The sequence below is a fragment of the Coffea arabica genome, chromosome 6e (genome assembly GCF_036785885.1).
Source record: "Coffea arabica cultivar ET-39 chromosome 6e, Coffea Arabica ET-39 HiFi, whole genome shotgun sequence".
Taxonomy (NCBI): domain Eukaryota; kingdom Viridiplantae; phylum Streptophyta; class Magnoliopsida; order Gentianales; family Rubiaceae; genus Coffea; species Coffea arabica.
The window spans coordinates 52,319,181-52,331,105 of record NC_092321.1 but is presented as its reverse complement, the minus strand read 5'-3'; positions in this window follow the sequence as shown (position 1 = coordinate 52,331,105).

Here is an 11,925-nt window from a genome sequence, read left to right as displayed (position 1 = left end):
TGTCGTGTACTTGTTGTGTTTTGTCATTATCATTTTCATCTCAGAAAAATCTCAACCCTAACCCAACCCATTAGACTTTCATTTTGTGCTATGTCATGATCTATTTGTTAACGAGTTGATTCAAACCAACTCGCGTAACTCGTTAAATACTCTACACTTATCGTGTCGTGTCGTTATCGTGTTTATGTTAGAAAATCTCAACCCTCATCCAACCAATTAGACTTTCATGTCGTGTCATGACCTGTTTGTTAACAGGTTGATCCAACCCAACTTGCATAACCTATTAAATACTCTATACGATTAAAATAGTTTTGATGTGATGCATTATTTTGCCAAATCAACCTATTGAGCTATGCAAGAAGCACTCTAGCATTTTAATCACTTATTTTAACCCATTTGATCATGTAATCGACCAATGTTACTGTTGTTAAAACTCACTGTAAATTTTTTGAAATACATAGTCAACATAAAATTTAAAGTTTTCAAAACATTACAAAAATGATAGATGATGAAGCTTCCCAAGCATAATATAAGTTACAAAGTCAACCTTATTTGGATTGCTATTTTTGAAAATTTCTCCACTTTTTGTGAATATTCCTTCTATACATATTTCAATCACCCTTTATCTCACATATATAACATCCTATAAGAAGTGTTAAAGTAATTTTTCTCAAAAAACTCTCTAGAAAGTGAGATCCAATTAACCTTTTAGAAACATGGTAGGATATTTCCATAAATGAGAAGATACAAAATATGAGTTTTTAAAACATCTAATTGAAATGTTCAAGCCAAGTTTGATCGTTCTTAGTTTTTACAAAATACTCAAAATGGCTTCTATAGTGTTAATTATTATTATAAAATAAGCACCTTATCGGGTTAGTGTGTCAACCCGCTGGTTGACCCAACTCACTTACATTCATGTCACTAACAAGTTGACCCACTAATGATCCATTAAAATTCAGGTCGTGCTAAAACCTATTAATTACGGATCGTGTTCCAGTCGTATTGTTGTGTCGTGCCAGAAATTGCCATCCCGATCGTTGGATGTCTCTACTGGATAATGATTGCCTGAAAACTCATATATATAGAGTGGCAACAAAAAAAGAAAAATAATTTTAAACCAAAAAATTTTTGTTTATAGCACAACACAAAATCAAGTATTGAATTAATTACATTTACCTCTCTATTTTGACCAAACTACCAATACCTCTTGAGGTTCAGAAGTAACAGTCATCCCATTTGACTTAACAATTGGTAGATGGCGTTAAGCATTTTAAAAAACTAGTATAAATACCCGTGCTACGCACAGCAGATTACATTTTTGAAAAAAATTACAATCTATGGAGGAATTTAAAAATAGTAAAATATTATAATCACGGGCACATGAAAGTATATTTAAAAAAATGAAACATTGTAACAATAGTTCAATATATGATAAAAACATTTCCATTATTTATAAACTATCACTTTGATGAAGGTTGGATCCTGAAAAAAAAAAATAGAAATCTATATCATAAATTGAGCGACATAAGGGTCCAATTAAATATAATTGAATATTTAATTTGATAAGTAAATAAAATACTTACAAACATTTTGCCTTTGATTTGATAATCTTCTACGAAGGTGTGAACATTCTTCACACCAATCAACTCTTAGTACGAACGCCAGTATTGGGGGTTTAATTAATTCTGTTGATTTTTGTGGAGTTCGTACTATAAATGAGAATGCATGATTTTTGCATGAATTAATGTGTGGTCAAACAATGCACCTCCATTTTCCTGACAATTAAAAGCATACATAATTCAAAATTATCTTTTGTTTTAGACAGTTTGTAAATAATATTGTATAAAAATATATACATATAAATAATGTATACCTTTGTTTTTAAATTTCTAAGATAAGAAGTATCACAACGAAACATGAATCATGCATGCCTGTCTTGAAGAACGAGGTATAGGTTACCACTGGAATCTCTAACTTCTATGTTAACATTGTATCTGTTAAGAAGAAATTGTGATATATGATGCAAAAAATTATATTAAAATTTAAAATATATGAAAATAATTACCTGACAATAGTGTTAACTACGTCATTACAATGGATACACACCATTTTTGCAAAATGAGATTGACATGATTGTCCACAATTTTTGCATAACTCATGGAACATATTGTCTATGTTGATACTTTGAATGTAAGCAAGTATCCGAAAATATTTAACCTAAAACCATCCAAAGAATGTATAGATTATATTAATTCAAAACTACACGTAGATACTCGTTCATTACTTAATTAATTGAGAGGAATTGTACCGTAGGTATAATTGCATATTCGGATATCCATATTCTCTTAGCATTTGATATCAACAATGCTTGGGACATTGTAAAATTGCATGACTGCAACCATGCACTAATTTCTGAGCATATTTATCATTCTCAAACCTGCAAATTTTTCAAATACATATTCATAAGGGTATGAAATATTATTAATAATTTAATATTTTGGTATTTGTAAAACTTACCAACTGTGTAGGTATTGAGCAAAATCCAAGTAGCAATTGACATACAATTTGCTTGCTCGAATAGTATAAAGTGACGGTCGTGCATAATGTGCTATATTTATTGATAAACTATAAAAATTAAATAAAATAAAGTGAAAATAAATTGAATTACCTTTATAATTTCTCACACAAATACCACAGGCTAGCAAAACATTATTTTTTGTAACAGTTTGACGCAAGTGTTCACCATCATTAGTTGCAAATTTATCACATAAAGTCAACTGAACTACTGTCAAACTTCATTTAGAGAATTTTGGTAAGTATAAATCAAAATTTGTAGAATATAAAATATTTTAAAGATATTGAATCTATTAACTAACCTTTTGTCAAGTAAAAGTATGTCACACTTAGTTTTATCATTGATAGATGTTTGATAGTGTGAACCAACAGATACAACTAAACCAATTACATCTGCAAAAGATCAAAAAGTATAAGTAATACCAGTTCAAATATACAACTTAAATAGAAATATGGTTAATTATGAATGAAATACCTATCAATTGCAAATCATTGTCCATGTGCTGTTCTGTATCTCTTAGTTTGACCAGATTAAACTTGAAACATGGTATGGTTCCACAATCATCTAAAATATTCACTATCTTCGTATCGTTTCCAAATGATAATTGGTACTGATGTGGTGCAAGCCGATATTTAAGATCTGTCGGAATTATACATATATATATATATTTTGAAACCAGTATACCTTGCCTTCATGGAGATGATCTACGAAAATGTTTATCATATTACTGCCTCTTATAACCTCCCTGCATGACAAATTTCTGATAGTTTTCAACAGATTAGTAAATATTCAATATTCTATATTCAATATAATAAATAACATACGCTCTTAATTATTACCTGATCATCTACAAAAAGCATCTTGATACATCCCGAACGTTGAAGCACTCCATATATGGTCGTATCTATTAATCGAAACAATCTAACCTTTACATTCCATCTTGTTTCGAAACATTATTGTAGCTGATACTGTTGCTTCTCTCCTACCTTTAGAAACAATCGGTAATGTTTGTCGAAAATCACCGCCCAAAACAACTAATTTTCCTCTGAAAATACGATCCTCAGAATCATTTTCACTCAACTTTAAGATATCCTTTAAAGTTCTATCCACCGCTTCAAATCCATGTCGATGTGTCATTGGAGTTTCGTCCCAAATTATCAAAGATGTCTCTCTAATTAATTTGGCTAAGTCAAAATTTTTATTGATTGAACAACTTGATGACTTATCCAAATTAATAGGAATTTTGAAATGTGAATGCGCTGTCCTTCCACCCAGTAAGAGTATTGTAGCAATGCCTGATGATGCAACTGAAAGAACAATTTTTCTTTGCGATCTAACTCGAGCAATCAATGTTCTCCATAAATAAGTTTTACCTATCCCACCACTTCCATACACAAAAAATAGTCCTCCGTGATTATGTGTGTATGATTCCATAATAAGATCATATGCTTTCAATTGATCCTCATTCAAACTAGCATATAAATTATCAAATAATTACTGCTCTGATGTAAAATCATAATCAAGCTCTTCTCTTACAAGTCTATTCATGGAAAACTGAGCATTTTCAAATGACGGCAATGGCATTGGTGAAAAATCTAATAAAGATTGACAATTTTTATTCAAAATGAGTTCGAGTTCAACTAATTCCAAATTTTGTAACTCATCATCATCAATGCGTATTTGAGAGTTTCCCATATCCCTTCTGATCTGATATTGCAAATCATCTGTCATACTTTTCCAGTGACGCTACCATATATCAGAAGGGTTAGTTACTTCATAATGCATAAGTATTATACAATACATGCTTCGTAATTTTTTGGCAGATGCCCATGTAGATGCTTCAGCTAAAGCTTCATTCCACTCATTAGCATCATCTCGAAGACCAAGGGCTGCACATGCAGCTTTGAATGTTGGATGCACAACTCCATCAATAGTTCTCACATGTTCAAAACTTCGTCCATCACGAATTTTATGCAGCAACATTCTCAAATAGTATCGCTCACCAGAATGAGGATGTGCATATGGTAGCCTTGCAATCTGGACTCTCATAGACGTTTATTTTGGTTCCAAGTCCACTTACTCGGAAAACTCCATAAACATCAAGTTTCTAGCTGAAACATCACTCTGATTTATTTCAAACCATTTCGTCAGCATTGTGTCATGTATGTGATCACGATCAAGAACGTCATAAAGATGATTATCATCGTTAAATATCATAAATTGATGATCAGGAAGATGATACTGCAATCTAATCACTGATGGATACTGTCTGTGCATTTCGAAATCAACTATCATTCAACATGATTCAATTGGCGATAAATATCGACAATCTAAGTACTGTTTAATCTCATCAACGCTTCTGTAACGACGATGACCACTTTTGTGAGGACTCACAAAATTCTTCTTATTTTCTTAAAATATCCTTTTATTTTGATTAAATTATTTTATAATATCTTTACTACTCATTTACTCCCTCAATAGTTATAATAAATCATAGAATCAAGGGTTGTACCTTTAGTTTTATAGTTAGCGTAAATTAGGATTTTCGCGTATTTTGGCCGTGTGATTACTTGGTGAGCTGTGTGTACTAAATTTGATGGATAAGAATGAGTATTAGGTAAGGGAAAGTATGCGATTAGAAGTGATAATAATAAACTAGTGAACCATAAGTAAAAACACAAGTATGTGCGAGTTAAGGAAAAACAACTCGAACCGACGTGCACCGTTTGCTACCGAGTGAGTACACTACTTGAACACTATTTTATTACCTTAATTACCTTGCATTTATTTCAGCTAATCACCCCTAAAATATCCTATAAAGAAGCCACCATTTTTGACCAAAGGAAAGGAAAGAAAAGAAAAAAACAAAGAAAGGAAATCTTGGCTTGACAAGTGCCAAGGATCCAACCAACTTTGACCAAATTAATTTCCTATCTTCTTATCTTTCTCTTGGTTTCATTTTTTCTCCATTTCCTTCACCTTGGCCAAAATTCTAGGGAAAGAAAAGAGAGAAAAACTTCCAAAAATTTCATCTTGATAGCTTGCTTGATTCTTGAGAAAAGTAAAGTGAAACTTGAATCCACTCCGATTAATCTTTAGGGAAGCTTGGAGGTGAGCTTGGTGCAATTTTTGGGAGGAAGAAAGTCCTTGTATCACAACTTATTTTGGGGGTTTTGAGGTATTATACTAGAAACCTCTCTTTTTCTTTCTTATTTTGCAATTGAAGTAATACATGGCTTGATAGTGATGGATTTTATGGAAGATTTCATGGTCTTGCTTATTAGCTTATAATTTTCAGCTAGTTTGTAATTTTCAGTTGTGATTAAGGTTGTTTATCTAGTATATGATGTTTATGAGTTCGGATAGGAACTTGGGGTAATGATTAAAGGCATGAGTGTTAGTTTTAAGCATTGAAACATCAAATTTCCAGCATTAATGATGAATCTGCCCTGTTTTTGACCTGCATATTCGTCTATGTTAGAGGCCGAATCAGGTCTAGGTCAAAACATGAAAGTTGTAGGGAATGGAGTTAACTATCTGCCTATAAAATTTCATCTCAATCTGAGTATTGTAACATGTGAAATTATTAAAATACCCCTGACTGCCAAAAGCTCTATTTCACAGGCAGCTTTCTGTTTTCTCTGAGATTGCATATTTTGACCCTAAAAATGCACGAACTGAGTGTCGATATCTTCATAGGAAATGTAGGTCTATGTCTTAGCTTTGAAACACCATAAAATTTACCCCAATCCGATAAGCGTAGCGTCAAATGTGATTAAAACGCCGGAAGATGTCAACCTGCTACTTAGCCATTCGTCTTCAAAACTGGTTTCCAACTTTGATTTTTATGATTGCATTGCTAGAATTGCCTTCTATTTGGATGACATTGAGCGTAGTTGAAGGGCTATTGTGTTAAGATTTCTTATGTGTGAATTTGGGCTGAGTTGAGGAAAAAAATGAAGGCATAAATGGCTGAAAAATAGCAAAATACAAAGGGCATGCTGCCCAAATTTCTATTACTTGCTTTTATGAATATTAGTGAGATGTAAGGTTTGAGTTTAGGGTTAGTTGGATCTTAAGTTACATATGTATCCTTGAATGCATTTCAATAGTAATATATGAGTTGTTTTGACCAAGTTTTGGTATCAACTAAGATGAAAAGTGCTAGTTTTCTTTCGAAAACTTTGAATTACTTTTGCTCACTTCAATTTGGGATTGGTTATTCTTAGGGTTTGTCGGTGATCAAGGGCATAATTTGGAAGGAAACTTTTGACGTTATTTTGCTTAAATTGATAAGTGTTCTTTGTAGGTTATGCTTCAAATGACTATGTAGATTGTTGTGAATGTTTGATTAAATGTTAAATGTTTTCAATGATTGCTAAAATGAATTTTTGCTAAGCGAGTGTGTAGTTTATCGCACTCGACCTAAATGAATGTGAAATTTTCAATGATTAAATGATTAAATGCTACTTGTGCATGAATGTAAGACTTTTGGTTGAACTGGACCCTTGCCCTTCGTTGCCAGTCGACTCGAGTCAGAAGTGGATTCGGTCGGGCGATTGGTGACCCTGGGATAATGTTTGGTATACTCGAGTATGACTACGAAAATTGGTGGAGACTAGCCAATGAATTGGCTAGTGGCGGGAAATGAAATGAATGAATGAATGTCAAAAACATTGGAGGAGTTTTCACTTGCAAATGTTTTCTAATGTTGGAGGAATAAGGAAAATGGTTGGCGAACGAATGAACGAATGGCTCCACGTGAGCATGTATCCTTTTAATGAGTGGGTTATTATTGCTTTTATATGTTAAATACTTTTTGGATTATTTGCTATTAAATGATTAATGTCCTGGATTTAATTGTTCGATTATGTGTATGGAACCTCATTGGGCTTTTAGTTCATTCTTTTAGTTTTGTTTTTCTTACAAGGGATACGAGCGAGGCGTGAGACTTGTACAGGCTAGCGTAGTCTAATTTTTTTGGATTTTACAATTGTACTCGCGCTAGTGCTCGACTAGGGTTGGTTGCACCTGGATTGTAAACACCTTGATATATTTGGGTGTGTATAAGTCTTGTAATTGGATTTGAGCATCGATGTATATGTTAAGTTTGGAATCGTTGTTTTATTTCTTTTCTATGGTTGTAAGTTCTTTTCTTGAGTTAAACGTGAGTGAGTCCCGACTAGAGTTGGGCAGACGACTACCTAAACCCTAGGGTACGCTCTAGGGGGAGGTGGGATCATCACAACTTCCATTTGCAAGTACAACGTTATTCTCAATCTGAACATTTGCTCTATCAACCCCTTTACTCATGTACTTGTATAGATATTTAGTGATTTCCGGACATGCAACTTTGGTCACATTGATATGACCATCAAACATCACAATCAAATCTCGATTATGAGAAACAACCCATCTGTTGTCAAATGTAAAACCATTAATAGTTACCCTCTTATTTGGATCATCTCTACGTCTGTATGATACAAATCCATTTTCATCAATAGTGGTTCACTACAAAATTTTTTTGGATAGTGTTTAGAGCACTTTTCATTCACCATACACGGAGCATTTGGATAAGTATCACCACAGGGTCCGTGTAACATGCACCTGATGACCGTATCATAAGCTAGTGTGTCAGCATTTTTGTCAGGTATTTCAGCACAAATGATATCACCAATTTGCTATGGAGTAAGGGGCTTATCATCCGCAGCTAATGTTAGAGTGATATGAGTATGTGATAAACCATGTTTTTGAAATTCAACGAGAGAGATGTCTGCACATTATGGAAGTAATCTTAGTGTATAACATAATATAGGGATTCGAAAAAAGAAATTAATGATTTAAATAAAGTAAAATTTGTACCTGCAAGCACTTTTCCAAATTGTTATTCTTGATTTTGATGATCACAAAAGCACTTTGAAATGTTTATCTAATTCTCTTCAAATATAAGTGTTTTGCTTTTTAGAGAATCAGGTACAAAGGTGTCAAGGAAAGAAAATCAACCAAAAGAAGAAGCAAAAACAGGGCACTCATGTCGGACGTCCGAAAGGAAGCTGTAGGACATCCGAAAGGATGAAGAACATCAAGAAGGAAACTCTGTCGGACGCTCGTAAGGAAGCATCGGACGTCCTGAAGGATCGGACGCATGCTTCGGACGTACATCAATCTCATCGGACGTCCTAAAAATTCCACAAAGCTTTGATAACTCTCTGGACGACGTTCGGACACAGAAGCTCGGACGATAAAATCCCATCGGACGTCCGAACAACAACTTGATTGATTTTCGGACGATGGGATCGGACGATGACTAAGCTGTCGGACGTCCGACAGCCCCTACGTCTAGCTGACTCTTCATCTGCCTTCTATCCGTTGGAAGCATTAATGAAGCCCATTTTTGGTCCCCTTCAAATACAAACGATTCTGAACGAGAAAGTGACTTTTGCACACTTTGTTTACAAGATCTCAAGAGATATTTTAGCTAGAAAATAGTCTCCAAAACTAGATTTGTTCTCCAAGTGGTGTGAATTTCCTGTGAGCATTTCTCTTGTGGTTGAAAGTTTCTTTAGTGTAGCTTTGTTGAGGGTTATCTGAGTGATTGTAAAACTTCTTAGCTTGACTAAGTGAGGCTTAGGGAAAGGAGGAAGTGCTCCCTCCATTGTACATCTAGTTGATCATCTTTCATCAAAGAGAAGTTGCTCAACCTAGTGATTGGTCTTCAAGTTTGAGGAAAGCTTGGTAGACAATCGATTTGATATTCTATCTTATTCTTTTTTGTTTAATAAAATTCTCATTGCTTATCTATACTTGTTTTTCGAATCTATATTGCTCTCTTCTTCTAATCTACTTGATTGATCATTACTAGAAAAGAAGGTAAATTTTTATTAAGCAAAAAATTGCATAAATTTGATTAAGATTTTAATCAACCTAATTCACCCCCTCTTAGGTTGTCTTTGGGCCTTACAATTGGTATCAGAGCTTGGTCTCCTAGAGATTAAGCTCAAACGGCTTGGAGTAAAGATGACAACCAGTCATGCTATGTTTGTTGAGGGGCAATCTGTTACTAGGCCTCCCATGTTCAGTAGCTCCAATTATGTTAGCTGGAAAGAAAGGATGATTATCTTTTTGCAATCTATTGATATTGAGCTATGGTTTATTGTGAGTGAAGGATCGCATGAAGCTAACTTTCTTGATGCAGATACAGGGTTGCTTCGGCCAAAAAGAAGAGTTGAAATGAATGCTCAAGATAGGACTAATCTCACATTGAATGCCAAAGCCATGAATGTTCTTTATAGTGCCTTAGATTCAAATGAATCAATTAGAGTAAAAGGTTGTAAATCGGCCAAAGAAATGTGGGATAAGGTAAGAGAAATCCATGAGGGTGGTGACAACGTGAGAGAACAGAAAAAGGCTATCTTGGTCACAAAGTATGAATCATTTAAAATTGAACCTCTTGAGAATATTGACAAAATGTATTGCAGGTTCAATGACTTGATCAAAGATCTCGAGGTGATGGGCAAAGAGTACACCTTGGGAGAGAAGAACAGGAAAATTCTCAATGCATTGGGCAAAGAATGAGAAAATAAAGTGACTGCAATAGAGGAGGCTAAGGATTTAAATTCTGTGCCTATTGAATCTCTCATTAACTCACTAACCTCTTATGAGTTGAAATTGAAATCTAAAGTGCAGGAGGAAGAGGATGCTAGAGCAAAGAGAAACATTGCTCTAAAGACTACTCAAGGTGAAGATGATCCAACTCACTTGGATGATGAAGACTCGGATGGTGATGATAATGATCTTGCTCTCATGACAAGAGGTTTCAAGAGAATCTTGAATAAAAGAAAGTTTAGAAGGGGAGGACCTAGCAATCAATTTCAAAATTATTCATCAAATGCAAGGAAAAGGAAAACAAGAATTCAACAAGAAGCTAGTGGACAAATGCTATGAATGTGGACAGCCTGGACACTATGCAAATGAATGTCCCATGAAGAAAATGAAAGATGGGAAAGCTGATCGAAAGCCAAGATTCAACAACTTCCAGATTACTTGGAATGAATGCAACTCCGAAGGGGAAGTTGAAGAAGAGGAAGAATCAGCTCAAATGGCCTTCATGGCTATTGGAGATAATGATGTAACTTCCATACACTCTCAATCTGATAGTGATGATGAAGATGATGATGATCTTGAATCCTTTGTTGAAAAATTGCATAATGCCTTAAAGGAATCTTATGATAAAAACAAGCAGCTAAAACAGAAAGTTGTGTTTCTCATTCAAGAAAATGCAAGTCTTTTTCAACAAAATAAACAACTAAAGGCTGACAATGAGTGTCTTGTAAGAGCCGGATTTGATGTTCAAAATGAACTTGATAGAAAGACAAGTATTTGGGAAATGCTAAAGAAAAGACATGGTGACTTGAATAAAAGGATGGACAGTTTGGATGAGACTTTAACAGCTAGAAAACAAGATTATCTCAAAAAGAACATGTCAACCACCTCTCTTACTGCTCATGAAAGAACATTAGCACACAACAAAAATGCATATGGTTTCACAACATATAGAAGGAGTGGATTGAGATTTATCAAATCATTACATGTTAAAGACTCTTCCATTATGTGTAGTTTTTGCTGTCAAAGAGGGCATTTGAAAGGAGATTGTTATGTAAAAAGAAATCTGAACAGAGGAATGAGATGCATGTGGTTAGTTAGACACAATTCTAACTATTGTGGACACCACACTTTTTACTAAGCAAGTGTTAAATGATCCTCTTATTGTGCATATATATGATATTATTTTTGGTGCTACTAATGAGTATCTATGCAAGGATTTTTCCACCATTATGCAAAGTGAATTTGAAATGAGTATGATGGGAGAATTAAATTTCTTCCTTGGATTTCAAATACATCAAGCACTAGAGAAAATTTTTATAAATCAAGCAAAATACACCAAGGAATTGCTGAAAAGATTTGGCATGGAGGACTTAAAGCAAGTTGGAACTCCAATGTGCACTTCTACAAAACTTGACAAAAATGAAGAAGGTAAACATGTGGATGAAAAGCATATAGAGGTATGATTGGAAGCCTACTCTATTTAACCGCAAGTAGACCCGACATTATGTTTGCTGTTTGCTTGTGTGCTAGATTTCAATCTTGTCCAAAAGAATCACATTTGAACGCTGTTAAAAGAATTTTTAGGTATTTGAAAGGTACATTAGACCATGGTCTTTGGTATGTTAGATCTTGTGAATTTGCTCTATATGGATATTCGGATGCAGATTTTGGTGGTTGTCGTGTGGATAGAAAAAGTACTAGTGGAACTTGTCACTTTCTTGTTCAAAAAGTACTAGTGAAGT